The sequence below is a fragment of the Amborella trichopoda genome, chromosome 6 (genome assembly GCF_054954075.1).
Source record: "Amborella trichopoda isolate Santa Cruz 75 chromosome 6, AtrichopodaSantaCruz75HAP2 v2.0, whole genome shotgun sequence".
Taxonomy (NCBI): domain Eukaryota; kingdom Viridiplantae; phylum Streptophyta; class Magnoliopsida; order Amborellales; family Amborellaceae; genus Amborella; species Amborella trichopoda.
The window spans coordinates 42,246,670-42,260,270 of NC_142341.1; the positions used below are offsets into that span (position 1 = coordinate 42,246,670).

Sequence of the window (13,601 nt, forward strand, 5' to 3'; positions counted from 1 at the left end):
CAAATTGAAGTTGGATTTTTGAATGGCCAAAATGCATTAGTCTTTTTGCGTTTAAGGCATTTCGAAAGTTGAACTCACGAACTGCCCAAATAAATTTACGGGCCACTTTTGAACTAACTAATTGCATTTTTCATTTTTCTATGTTTGGGTCGTCCAAAAATTATACTTGTAAATCAAGGGTAAAATCAAAATAAAAAAGTCTAAAAACTAGGCCTTACTACGTACCACCACTTATAGTGACACGTCTTTTTCCTAAAGAAATTTCTCTATTTTTTAAGAGCATATCAAGTCTCCTTAATTGTGAACAATGATGGAGAAAGAGTGGGACCTACAAAAATCATAAAGGAGTTAGTAAAGGTCTCTCCCTTCTATCACCCGTAATCTCTGTTAATAAACTATTGGACAAGTATATGTAAGGTTTTCATAGCTAGGTGAAATGTAATTTTCTTCCCCACAACAGTTAATTGAAGTACTTTCCTAGTAGCAAGGATTTCATCGAATTTACATTACAAATTCCCATCCCAAACCACCGCTCTCTCTCTATTGAACTTAGTTTCCATCCTAAATAATATCTCGGCTATAAAACAAACTACTATTTTTTACAGCCAAACAAAACTCTCGTTCTTGCTCGCTGTAACTCTCTCTCGCTCGCTATGACTCCATGGGGACTTCACCAAGGCCTCCCAATCACTATGACTCTATGGAAACTTCACATGGCCATACTACTACTATTTGAACTAGAGCTTTGCTCAATTTGATCTCAAAGAACATATCCAAAGCCTTAAACCCACTGGACCTCCCTCCCTGATTCTCTCTCTTTCTCCATGTGAACCCATCCCCACCACCATTGATCTCCTTTCCTTATTCTTTTTTCTCTTCATACCAAGACAATCCTACCATCTTTCATCTCATCTCCAGAATTCTCACTCTTTTTACCCCAATAAGACTCTCCTCCTCCCTCTCTCTACATGTTCTGATAACCATAAGCAAGATTCTGATGACCGTACCTAAGATTTCGACCACCATATGCAAGATGTTGACGAGCCCATTCAAGATTAATGCAACCAAACACTTTAGGATTTCTGCAATGGTGATACCCAAGATTCTCAAGATTCCAGCGAACATGCTCAAGATTTCAGTAATGGCCCCCAATGCATGCCTTGCAGTAAGAATTTCGCTTCCAACTAGGTCCTAGGGGGCCACATGACTGCTTATAAAGACGTCTTTCAAAGACGAATTCAAGGAAAACAGAGAGAGAGAGAGAGAGAGAGAGAGAGAGCAATGGAAGCAAATTTTACAAATATAGGACCTGTGAGTTGGGCTTGAATCTTCCAAGCATTAGGTGGTTATATAGGAGCTTATTGATTGTTGCTAAAGTTGAAGATTTCTCATCTGAGAGCTCTCTTGCCACTCTATAGATGATGAAGAAGCTACTTCATGTTTCTTGTTTTTTTCATGTTCATTTTTGTTTTGTTTACTCTATTATTGTTATTTATTTAATCTTTTTTATATTTTAGGATGAGTCTTCTTGGTTTTGTAGTGAAAGATATTATAAAAAATCAGCGGTGATTTTCTTAGAAGCATGTAACAAATGTTGAAATTAATTTACTTTTATAGTTTTCGTAGAGAGAAGTTGAGATTAATGTGGTTGTTGTTTTTGTTATTTGTTTCGACATTTTCTTTTCCTTTTTGTGTTGTCATAGTTATTCATTTTTTGAGTGTTTTTTACTGACTCAGATAATATTTACAATTTGAAATTGTAATGAATCTTATGCTTTTCATTGATGCTTGAAGTATTCCTCTTTGCGTAATAGGTAATTTTCTTTGATTTAATTAGTTTGTAACACATGACTACAAGAAAAAGGTTGGTATGAGTGTAATCACCACCCAATCAGATGGATGAATGGCGATTGACGTATGGTTGTAACCAAGCTTCCACCCAATAAAAAAAAAGGTGGGTATGAGTGTTTTGTAACCATGTTCCCAAAGAAGAAATCACACTAATACTTTACAATTTCTTTCATCACAAAACCAAGAAGACTCATCCTAAACTATCAAAAAATTTATAGAGAAAATTACATGATGGACATGTTTTCCACCTCCAAGTTACCATATGAGTATATTTTATACAAAAATTACCCTGAGCGCCCCCTCTAGGGGCGGGCTTTTTTTTCTGCAAGTGCCTATCTATCTGGAAATGACAACACCGGACAGTAGGGAAGCCTCGTAAAATATTTATGCTTTTTTGATGTCCAATATAGGCATCACCGGATAGCCATGTGTTTTGGGTGGTACATCCGTTGTCCCGCAATGGAAATGCTGAACATCCCGATTGCTAGCAACTTGGAAAATTTCAGGAAACCAATGATCTTGCCACCTGGCTTTCATTTGTTGATTTTCTCTCTCTGGCTGTTGTTGTTGCATGGTGTTAACAGTTAACAGATGGAACTCGATCTCGCTCTCAGCCTCCCCATTCCCACCCTCCAGAAACGGATGCTCTTGGGCACAAAGATCTCTCTCTCTCTCTCTCTCTCTCTCTATCTCTCTCTCCCTCTCATATGCACAATGCCAACACAATTTTAGTACCAATGATTTGGTGTTCCTTAGTATAATTTTAAACTCATGGTTTCCTTGGGTTGTCGCCGGTTCTACGTGAAGAAATGGGAAAGACCACCTATTTATTATCTCGAAAAGACGGAAGAAAAAGGAATGAGGGTTGGCCATAATATCATGAATAAGGAGAATAAGAAGAATGAGGGATTTTGATGAGGCATTTAATGATGACTCAACATTGAATGACGACAACCGCTGCACAGTTAAAGAGGAGGAGGCCAAGGACGACATGTTTGGCAAGCGTGCTCTCTCTCTCTCTCTAGATCACTACAACACGTACAAAATGCAAAACCCCTTTCTTCTTCGATTTTGTATTTTTGGGTCTCTCTTTGAAACCATCTTGGACCCTGATTTTTGTTTGCGTTCTCTCTTTAGATATTTTACTATTTTTATTTCTTCATACTAGACTAGCCTAGCAAAGGGCCATTTTTTCACTAGCTTTGTGGTACCGTAGAAGATAAAAGCAACGAGCATGGAATGGTTTCTAGCCTTCAGTACACCCTCATGAAGACAACCGTTCATTATATATGGCATTTCCATGGCCGGACAACGCATCTACTACCCAAAAGACACAATTGTCTGGTGATGCCTACACCGGACAGGGGGGAAGCATAAATACTTTGTGCGATTTCCTACTGTCCAGTGTGGTCATTGCCGAACAGATGGGCAATTGTTAAAAACAAAAAGTCTCGCCCAGGAAAGGGTGCTTATCGTAATTTTTAACATAAAATGTACTCATTTGATAATTTAGAGGTAGAAAAAGTGTCCTTTTGTAATTTTCTCAAAATTAAATAAATAACAACCAATATAATACACAAAACAAAATAATGAACGTCAAAGAAATAAGAAACATGAAATAACTTCTTCAACATCTACAAAGAGGTAAGAGAGCTCTTCTTAGATGTAGATGCTTCAGACTTTAGCAACGATAGTGAGCTCCCACATGACCACCCAATGCTAGGGAAGATTTAAAGGCAATCCACAAACCCTGCATTCATAAAATCTGCTTCCATTGCTCTCTCTCTTCTTTTTCTTTGAATTCATCTGTGAGAGAATGTCTTTATCGACGGTCATATGGCCACCAAGGGCCTGGCTAGAAGCAAAACTTTTACTGCAAAGCATAAATAGGTGACCATTATTGAAATCTTGAGCATAGTCGCTAGAATCTAGAGAATCTTGATACACCCAATGCTTGAATATTGAGTTGTTTGGTAGCGACAATTTTGAATGGGCTCGCTAGCATTTTGCATGTAGTGGTCGAAATCTAGAATATAATTGCCGAAATCTTACTCGTGATTGTCAGAACATGTAGAGAGAGATGGAGGGGGAGAGTCTTATTGGGGTAAGGAGAGTGAGAATTGTGGAGATGAGATGATGGGGTTGTCTTCGTATGAAGAGAGAGAAAGGAATAAAGAAAGGGTATCAACGGTGGTTAGGGGTCAGTTCATGTGGCAAAAGAGATAATTAGGGAGAGAGGTTCAATGGGTTGGTGGTTTTGGAGATGGTCTTTGAGATCAGAAGAATAAGCAAAGCTACAGTTCAAGTAGTTGTAGCACGACCATGGAGAAGTCTCCATGGAATGAATACGATCGAGAGGCCATGGTGAAGTACTCATAGAGTCACAACGAGCAAGAGAGTTACAACGAGCAAGAGAGAGAGATAGTTTTATTTCGCTGTAAAAGAGCGGAGCTTGTTTTATAGGAGATAGATGACTTAGGACCGGAATTTGATTCGAGAGACAGAGAGCACGTTTGGGGCGGGAATTTGTAATGTGAACTAGAGGAAGTCGTGATACCAAGGAAAGTACTCCACATTTACATTAACAGTTATGGGAAAGAAATTTACAATTCACCATGCTATGGAAAGTTTGTCTATAGTCAGTGATGAAGGGTGATGGAGGGGAGAGACTTCCACCAACTCTTCTATGATATTTTTTGGGTCCCAATCTCTCCCCATCACCATTCACAATTGAGCAAACTTGATACTGTCTCTTTAAAAATAGATAAATTTACGTAGCAAAAAAACGTGAAACTATTGTAAGGTCCACGTTTCGGTAAATATTATGATGAACTCCTATTTTTTGAGATTTTTTTATTCTCATTTTGCCCTTGACTTGCGAGTTTAACTTTTAGACCATCTAAAACACAAAAAAATGTATTTGGTCGGTTCTAAAGTCGCCCGTAAATTTGTTTGGGCGGCTTGAAAGTTCAACTCTCGAAACATCTAAACAGAAAAAAACTAAGTAATTGGGCAGTTAAAAAAAGTTCAACTTTCGATCTACTTAAATGCACAAAAGAAACTAAGTTTTGGGTAGTTTGAAAATCCAATTTTTGAACCCCCCAAATTATTAGTTTTATTTTTTGTATTTTTAGTGGTTGGAAAGTTGGCCTTTTGAACTACCCAAACACATGTTTTAGGCAGTTCCAATGTTGGACTTTCAAACTGCCCAAATACATTACTTATGTCCTATTTTAGGTGTCTCGAATGTTATATTATCAAACTTGGAGTAAAATTGAAATAAATTTGTTTCAAAAAAAGTGGGATCTCAATGCAATATTGTCCAAAGCACGTACCTTACGGTAATATCATATCTTTTTTCCAGTCCGTATGTAAATTTCTCTTAATAATATGAATTTTACTACACTTTTATTACTTGTTCTGATGAGTATTTGATTTTGTTGGACGTTCCACAATTTCTCTAATGCCATATTTTGGTAAGGCCAGCAAATTTGTTCCTCTCGTCGGAGCACATATTATTGATTTATACCGTAAGGTAAACCTAATCTAGTAGAATTTTTAGGAGCCTAAATTCTGGGGTAACAATTTCAACCTATAAGCTAACCCATAATTGTTAGAAACGTTTGAGATTTCAAATCGATCTAGGAATCGAAATTTCAGAATTGAGGGTGGTTGGAAGATTCCTAATGTCATAACCGCTTTCCCACCTTTATAGAATCGAGTTTCAACCCAAATGGAATTGAGATTACTACCTCTTTGGAATCGAGTTACAATCCAATTAAAATCAAGATTTATATCAGGGAGTTTCAACCTACATGGAATCGACATTCCTCCCTCCGTGGTGTCGAGTTTGTGGGATTGAGATCCCTACATCTATGAGATAGCGTACCCAACAACTTAGAAGCGCCTCATAAATCATCAAGAAATTTGTTTCATAAGAGCAAAGGTTCAAATTTCTAAAGTAATCTTATGCAAGAATCCCTTGGTATTGGAATCGATGTATTGAGTATGCTTAGGCATGGCTCCCCTAGTATTGGAATCGAGATCCTCAAAAGTCATAAGAACTTGAACAATGGTTCCCCTGCTATTGAAATTGATGTATTGAGCTGTAATCACGATATCAAAATTAATGTCGAGTGGCTGTATTACTAGATTTTGGTTAAGTACCAACCAGATACCCATAGTCCACTAGAAAATTTGTAATGTCGTTGACAAAACATACAAATATTCATGTATACTTGAAACTAAGGATTAGTTTATGCTATTGTGTGGCTCTGTGTTGTAATCCAAATCTAACCGAAATTTCTTTCCCAATTATCTTTAAAAAGTAGTTGCCAGTTCTAGCCCTATTAAAAATGTAACTAGAATTGATCTCAAATCTCTTTCTCAATTATCTTTAAAAAATAGCTACCAAGTTCTAGCACCATTAGGAAAGCAATTGTAATAGAGATTTTAATATTACAAGTGAGTCAAATTGCATTTCTTGTGGAAACCGAATTCCACACAAACCGTTCCAAGATTCAAAAAATGTGGAATCGAGATTTAATAAACGTTGGAATCAAGATTAAAAAAAAGAGGAATCGAGGAGTCTCGATTCCTGACTTCAAGAAAACGGGTTTAGTGTAGATTCCTTGACAGGATCAAGGAATTGGGATTCTAAAGCAAAATTGTCATTGGGCTGAGAGATTCCAATAACTATGGGCTAATACTAATAAAAGATGTTTTCGTTAAGATTAGATTAATCTTCTTTTATAGGTTCACCTTCTTTTATTAAGATTACCATGTCCTATCAACCTATAGGCTATTAAGCTACTTTTATAGCCTAAAGTAGCTTGGATGGTCGATCCATGGCTAGCACGGTCTGACAGGACATGGGCATGACCCATGTGCAAGAGGTGTGCACCCCAATTTCTAATATCAATGAAAATTTAAAATTTCTTTGGTGAAATTATGGCAACTTCCATGTGTAGAAAGCAAATGCAAGCATGCCTCATAATGGTATTCCCTTACAGATGTGGAAGAGAAGATACCTCTCTTAGGAAATGAACATGTAGCAATCATCACAAAAGCATAGATGAAGTGATTAGGGAGAATAGTTTACAAGATCAAACACTTGAAGTAGTATGGGAGAAGCAAATACATCCTGAGCATCATGATTCACTTGGGAAGCCTTCCAAATGAAAGTTCCAGGCAGTGTTCGCAAAATCGAACCATAACGGTTAACTGGACATGGGCCCGGAAGCGGTTTAACAGGCCTAACTGGTTAACCAACCGATTCAAACGCTCTAACCGGGCAAGTCCCTGGCGGTCAAAAAATATTGAAAAAAATAAAAAAGATATAAAAAAAAATATACTAAAATACGAAAAGCATATAAAGAATGATCAAAACGAAACACATTTAGATGAAGTTGAAAATTAATGAAAACAATGGATTCTAACAAATCAATTTGTGCATAGGATTATTTTAATTTTTTTTTGAAAAAGATGGGAAAATACAAAAGTGAGTATTAATGACCAAAACAATTTTTAATCTTTACCATAATGTAAAGAATATTAAAAAATGCATTACAAATCAAATTACTTATTTTTTGTAATTTATATACAATTTTTTTAATTTTTCTTCTAAATACCGGTTGATCACCAAAACCGCCCAACACCGGAACCGGCTAACCGAGCGGTTAGAGGTAAGATCACCCTGTTTTGCAAACATTGGTTCCAGGGTCTACAATGTTGCAATAGGTGTTTCCCATGCAACGAAGATGTGGAGGATCATAAGCATTTGCTAATAAGATGTACCTTTACTCGAGAGATTTGGAAAGCACATACATGGAGATTCAACACCCATACCATCAACCAAAATAATCCATAAAGGCTTATAATGCTGCGGTCAGCTTTCAGAGGACGTAACTTCTCACCCAAATGTTCATATGTGGTGATCCAAAGCTTAATCAAAGATCTCTTGAAGAACTCCGACCTTATCTCTATGATTTTTTCCTCATTCAAATGTTTTGGGCTTCAAATCAAGGTTGGAAAAAGCTAAAAATTAAGTGACACATTTTTTTTTCCTTGGTTTGCTAGATTAACTTTTTTATATTATTGAGTCCTAAAAACCCTAGGATAAGGAACATAGGCAATCTTAAAAAAGATTGTGGTCTCCATAAAATTTTAGTAAATTGTATGTTTATTTGATTTGCAAGTGAAATCTGTTTGAGAGTCTAGAAAGATCCCTTTAATGTTTTGAAGGGTCTAGTTTTTTAGAATACAACAAACTAATTACCGAATTTGAAAGAATCTAAAAGATTAGAAATTTTAGTAAAGAAGAGATAATGTGAGTTCCTAGTTGAGTTAGAGAAAGAGAGATTCAAACCTCTAGAAATACCGATGTAGGCCTAGAGCTATATCAATTTGAGTAATGTGTGATAAAATTTGGGATATAATTGTGGTGAGAGGCTACCTTTGGAGGAGAGGTTCCTTAGCTCTTCTATAGAGATTTACAACTCTAGCCTAGGATTAGGAGTGTCTCTCGCTAAAGGTTAGAGCCCCTTACTTCTTTCAGGGTAGAGAATCCCCAAAACCCTAGCTTGTGGTTTGGAGGTTCTCCTCACATAAGCTTAAGCCCTTTCTTCTTGACCTGTTGTGTGGCACCTCCTCATCCAAGGTTCCCTCAGCCAAATTCATCACCTAGTTCTACCCTATCAAATCAGCCCCCCTCAAGCCCTAATAACATCCCTACCTCCATCATAAACCCATCCCCCAAACCCTAAGCCCACAAAGCGTAGATTATCCATAGTCTCACTTCATTTCTGTCAAATCCATCAATTATCCTTGCCAGGCCTGCAATTCTCCTGCGACTTCAACCCCCTTAATACCCCTCTAACCTAAACACCAATTGTTTCCCTAATCATATCTAACCATTCCCTATCACCATACCTTCAGTCCTAGCATGTTTAGAACTTAAACTCCCCAATCCTAATCAAAATAAGAAACCTTGATACCCCAAAACTTCAATGTCCCATATTTTCTTAAGCCCACCTCATGTGCCAGACAAGTGTAGGAGTCAATCCCCCTTTGTCCTATATCACAAGATAAATTGGTGAAGAGGAAATAATACAACAAATCCATCCTCAAGCTTTAGAAAGCCTCCCTCATAATACTAGGTTGGGTTAACTTTGCAAGAAAGTAATTGCCCGTGCTCATTATAAAACATATTTCAACATTGATATGATGATCTGTGACATTTTATGGAAGAGTAGGAATTGAGTTTCGGAAGGAAAGACGACCTTTCAAATAATGATGATAAACGAACCATTTATGAGAATTGGAAATGCCACTACAAATAGGGTGATAGTGACACAAGGAGGGTATAAGACTGGTTGCAAGACTACCATAGCCTATTGTTCCAAGTAAGAGAGTGAGTACGCAAAGGCAGCCAGTCATCTAAGCTGCATACATCTTTTTTGTACCATTAAGGGACTTGGTCCTCAAATTCATTGTATGTTTGTATATAATAGTAATAAAAAGGAGTTGATCTCTCCAAAACTGAGGCTAGCACAATCAAAAAAATATTTTGAAGCGTTCGACAAAATTATAAAATTGATGTTTGACAAAATTATAAATTAATATATATATATATTTATTTATTTTTATTTTATTTTTATTTTTTTTAAGAAAATCTTAGCTGATACTTTTTTTTTTCCTTCAGAGATGGGATATCTCGGTTTGAGATAGGAAACAGGATATGCCCATGCTCACTTTACTATTTTAGAGGACAATTGACCATATTCTTTCACTTACCCCTCTGTTTGACTTACCCTCTATCTACAACCCACTCTCTCTCACTAATCCACTACCACAAAACTCTGTCCGCCATGCCACCCCAACTCTCTACATTCCTTCTCTAACCCCCCTCCCTCCCCCCCACTTCCCGCACCCCCCCACCCTCTTTCTCCAACCAACCTCTCTCTATCCCTGCTCTCCCTATCTCCACCACCACAACACTCTATTTGCACTCCATCAACCACCTCTCTACATTGCCCTCTTTACTTCCAGCACTCCCTCCCTATGCACTGCACCGCACAGCAATAACGTTTGAGAAAGGGTATTAGAATGGTGTTTGAGAGAGAGGGGGGCAGGGAGTGAGTGAATCAGAGAAACGGGAGATGGTGAGGAAAAAATATTAGAGAGAAAGATGGAAGAGGCAATATGGTCAGTTGCCCTTCTAAAATAGCCACATGTTGTGGTGTGCACACACACTTTGACAAATACTTTTGCGGTGCTGAACAGTCAAGTGATACAGTCCGTACCAAGCACTGCATGTTCAAGCACTTGTCCAAGTTCTGGAGTACGCACATGGGTGTAGCAAAGGATTAAACGGGAAATGGACACTAAACATTTACAATTAAGAAAAATCACATAATAGAATAAAACATGAGAAAAGCACAGGATATCAAAGTGAATAACATAAACCATGAAAAATTACAAAAGGGTAAAAAATGTATGAGAGATTTCATGGAATATAAACAAATAAATAACAAGCATGACAAACAAGGAATCAAGATCACAAAAACAAAACATGAGAAAATTATAGGGAATTGAAACTATGCTACAAGGAACTGAAAGAATAAAACATGGCACAAGAATCAGTGAAAAACTCTGTGAAATAAAACAATAAAGAAAACATGAAAGATTTAGAGTGGATTTAAAACAAAAAAAGAAAAAAGAAGCACAAGAACTACAAGGAATTCAATGAAACAAACAAGCCAGTTTGTTTATAGAATCAATGACAATTTTAAGTTAGTGGTAATAAATGAAATCAATGAAAGGACACGAATAAATGAAATCAATGAAAGCACACGAATAACTCCCGTATCTATGAAATTCAAAAAAATCCCTAGTATCGTGTTTTGGTCAGTTATGTTAAATAGGAAAACTATGCAGGATTTCAATTTGTAAAACAAACATGCACATCTGAATTTATTTCATGATCTATCACATCTTTTTTATCTCATCATTTTCTTGAGCAAATTACTTATGGACACTTTTAGGGCAGGGGGGTGTTCAATTACCAAATGGGGTGCCATTTGACTGAAATTACGAGTACCACCCCCCCTTCTCCCACGGTGGCTTTCTTTTCCAAAGTTGCCCCCTGCCAAGCAATGCAAACACTAGACAGGGTTTTTTTCCTATGTCATTCCAATGTTGTCCAGCATTCTCATTGCCAAACAGCTCTCTTTCTGTATCTCTCTCTGCCGGACAACTCTCTTTCGGTATCTCTCTCTCCCTTCCGATCGTCTCTCTCGGCTTTCCTCTGTTTCTCTCTCTATCCGTGTTACTTTCACTCCATTTCTCTTTGTTTTTCTCTCGGTCTATTTGCCTCTTTGGTTCATATACATTTCTTTTTATTGCATAAATGGCATACTTTCCATTAAAAACAGAGCCTTTTTTCACAATAAAATGTGATGTTTTGCTTTCAAGCCAAGTGTTTGCAGAGGAAAATGGGGGAGAAGCTTGAAACTGAAGGGTTAATTAAGCAATTCTCTCCTTTTCTTTTCTTGAGCAAAGATGCTTTGTAGAGGAAGGGCAACTACAAAATGGAAGGCTGGTGCTGCTCCTATTTACCTCAACGCCTATGATCAGACAATAATCAATGGCTATGCTTATTGGTTAGGCTCAGAATCTATCACTCTGGAGTTCAATTACATGGTGTAGAACACGCATTTGGTGCTCACGAGCACTCCAGCACAGGGATCTTTGTCTTTGAGACTGAGCCAAGGCAATGCCCAAGGTTTGTGTTTTGCAAGTGCATATTGATCGGGCGAACTAGTCTGTCTGAACCCCAAAGAAGTTAGGAGCCTAATGGAGCGGCTAGCCACTGAGTACACATGCAACTCTTATCATCTCATCATGAAGAACTGCAACCACTTCTGCAATGATGCTTGAGTCAAGCTCACTGGAAACCCAATTCCTTGATGGGTCAACTGCCTCGCCAGAATAGGCTTTCTTTGCAACAACTGTGCTCTACCTACGAGGGGCAGAGAGGGGGGAGCGAGAAGCAGGGGGGGGGAGAGAGAGAGAGAGAGAGAGAGAGAGAGAGAGGGGTGAGCGAGAGGCAGCAAGGGAGAGAGAGGGGCAGAAGATGGAGAGAGAGAGTTTAGGTGGGAGAGAGGCAGCGAGATAGAGAAAAAGAGAGTTTGATGAGGTTTGCTGTCCAGCATTTGAAGTACTGGAGAACAAAGAACATTTCACTTAAAAATTGCTCCCCTGTCCAGTGTTTATATTGCCAGACCTGGGGGCGACTTAGGAAAATAAACACCGCAGGAGAGGGGGAGTGTTGCTCATAATTTCAGGCAAATGACATCCCAACCCCCCCTCCAAAAGTATCCATACGTAATTTGCTCTATTTTCTTTCACATTTTTCTTGTTGTACTGTTAGTTTATTCACATAAATACGCAAATATCATTTCATAGATGAGTTTGATGGCTTATGTTTCAGCAACCAAGAGCCACTAAGTAGTCATATTGGCAACCTTGTATTCTGAACTTCCAATTTCTAATAAATTTTCTTGAGCAGAAGGGACCTTTTAGCAGACATGATACAGTGGTAACTCCCAACATGCATAAAACGTGACAAGAAATATTCACCAGTTTATGTACCAATTTACACCAGTAAAAGGCTGCATACCTGAATCATTTTGCTCATAATATCATGAATTGTAGTTTTGATGATCAAGACCTCCTTCCCTGTTACTGCATAATAAGAATCCTAAATCAGTTCCTTGAGTAGAAAGACAGTCTCAGAAAACAAAGAAGTCATGTTATTCCTATTAAAGAACTCATTGCCGTGGTGGTTGTCGCATTGGGATTTAGACAATCCATTGAGAAGAAAAAAAGAAAAGAAAAGATGTTATGTGATTCCTAGTCACCATCCAATTCTGCAACTTTATCAAGTGCTTTGGCTGATCCTCTATTCAGAAGACGGAATGTACTCTTGGTGCCCACATACTCTGTATAGTTCTGTAGCAGCAGTAGAGAACCTTCTAGATAAATGTAGCCCACAGTCCTGCTTTGTAACACATGCATGATAAGTGACGCCAAGAAGCATTAAACCTAGTTGCTTCAGCATACCTGAATTGGGGCACCATTTTCTCGAACAACAGCGTCACAGCCATCAATCTCCTTTCCAAATCTTGTTTTCAGCAGATCACCTGAGTTAACAATAACAGCACAACGACCAAACTGCCGTGGCACAAAGGGGGAAGTGCTGGGTGAGACCAAAGCAAGTTTCTCCATGCACAGTGTCTTATTCTGACATTGGTTGCTGTAGAAACAATGAACAATCTGTAGGTTATAATTCTCAACTATGAACAGTAAAAAATTCATAAGACACAAATTTGGTACTGATATGGTTTGAGAATCACATATTGAATATGGGTGTGGTTTCTATAAGGTTGCAACCTTAAACAATCCAATTACAGCGCAACTCCAAATTTTATCATACATGCAATTTTGGCATAAAAAATGACTAGGATTATCTGAAAATATATTCTCTTATCTAATTATAAAATTTTAAACATCAAAAATATTAAAATTAAGTAGATCTATAAACATATGAAAATCTTGAAAATGGATGGTCTAGATAATACACAATCTCTCTGGGAGTTCCAATGAGAAAATCCTTTGCGAACCTCTTCCACCTCCACCCACCCGAGTCCCCCAGTGCTCGTCCCTCTGCCACCCCTAACCACCTCCCC

General features: G+C 37.9%; 2 pseudogenes across 1 annotated transcript in view; one reads left to right on the forward strand and one right to left on the reverse strand.

Moving 5' to 3' along the window:
- LOC18429907 (sialyltransferase-like protein 2) overlaps positions 1-13,601 on the reverse strand; it is a 29,105-nt pseudogene that overhangs the window by 3,177 nt on the left and 12,327 nt on the right. The window contains exons 7-9 of the transcript XR_016058597.1: positions 12,976-13,168; positions 12,774-12,864; positions 12,533-12,597 (exon numbers count right to left, since the gene is read on the reverse strand). The product of XR_016058597.1 is annotated as a sialyltransferase-like protein 2 (transcript). The remainder of the gene's footprint in view (positions 1-12,532; positions 12,598-12,773; positions 12,865-12,975; positions 13,169-13,601) is intronic.
- Positions 11,405-12,389, forward strand: LOC105420317 (deSI-like protein At4g17486 pseudogene; annotated as a pseudogene).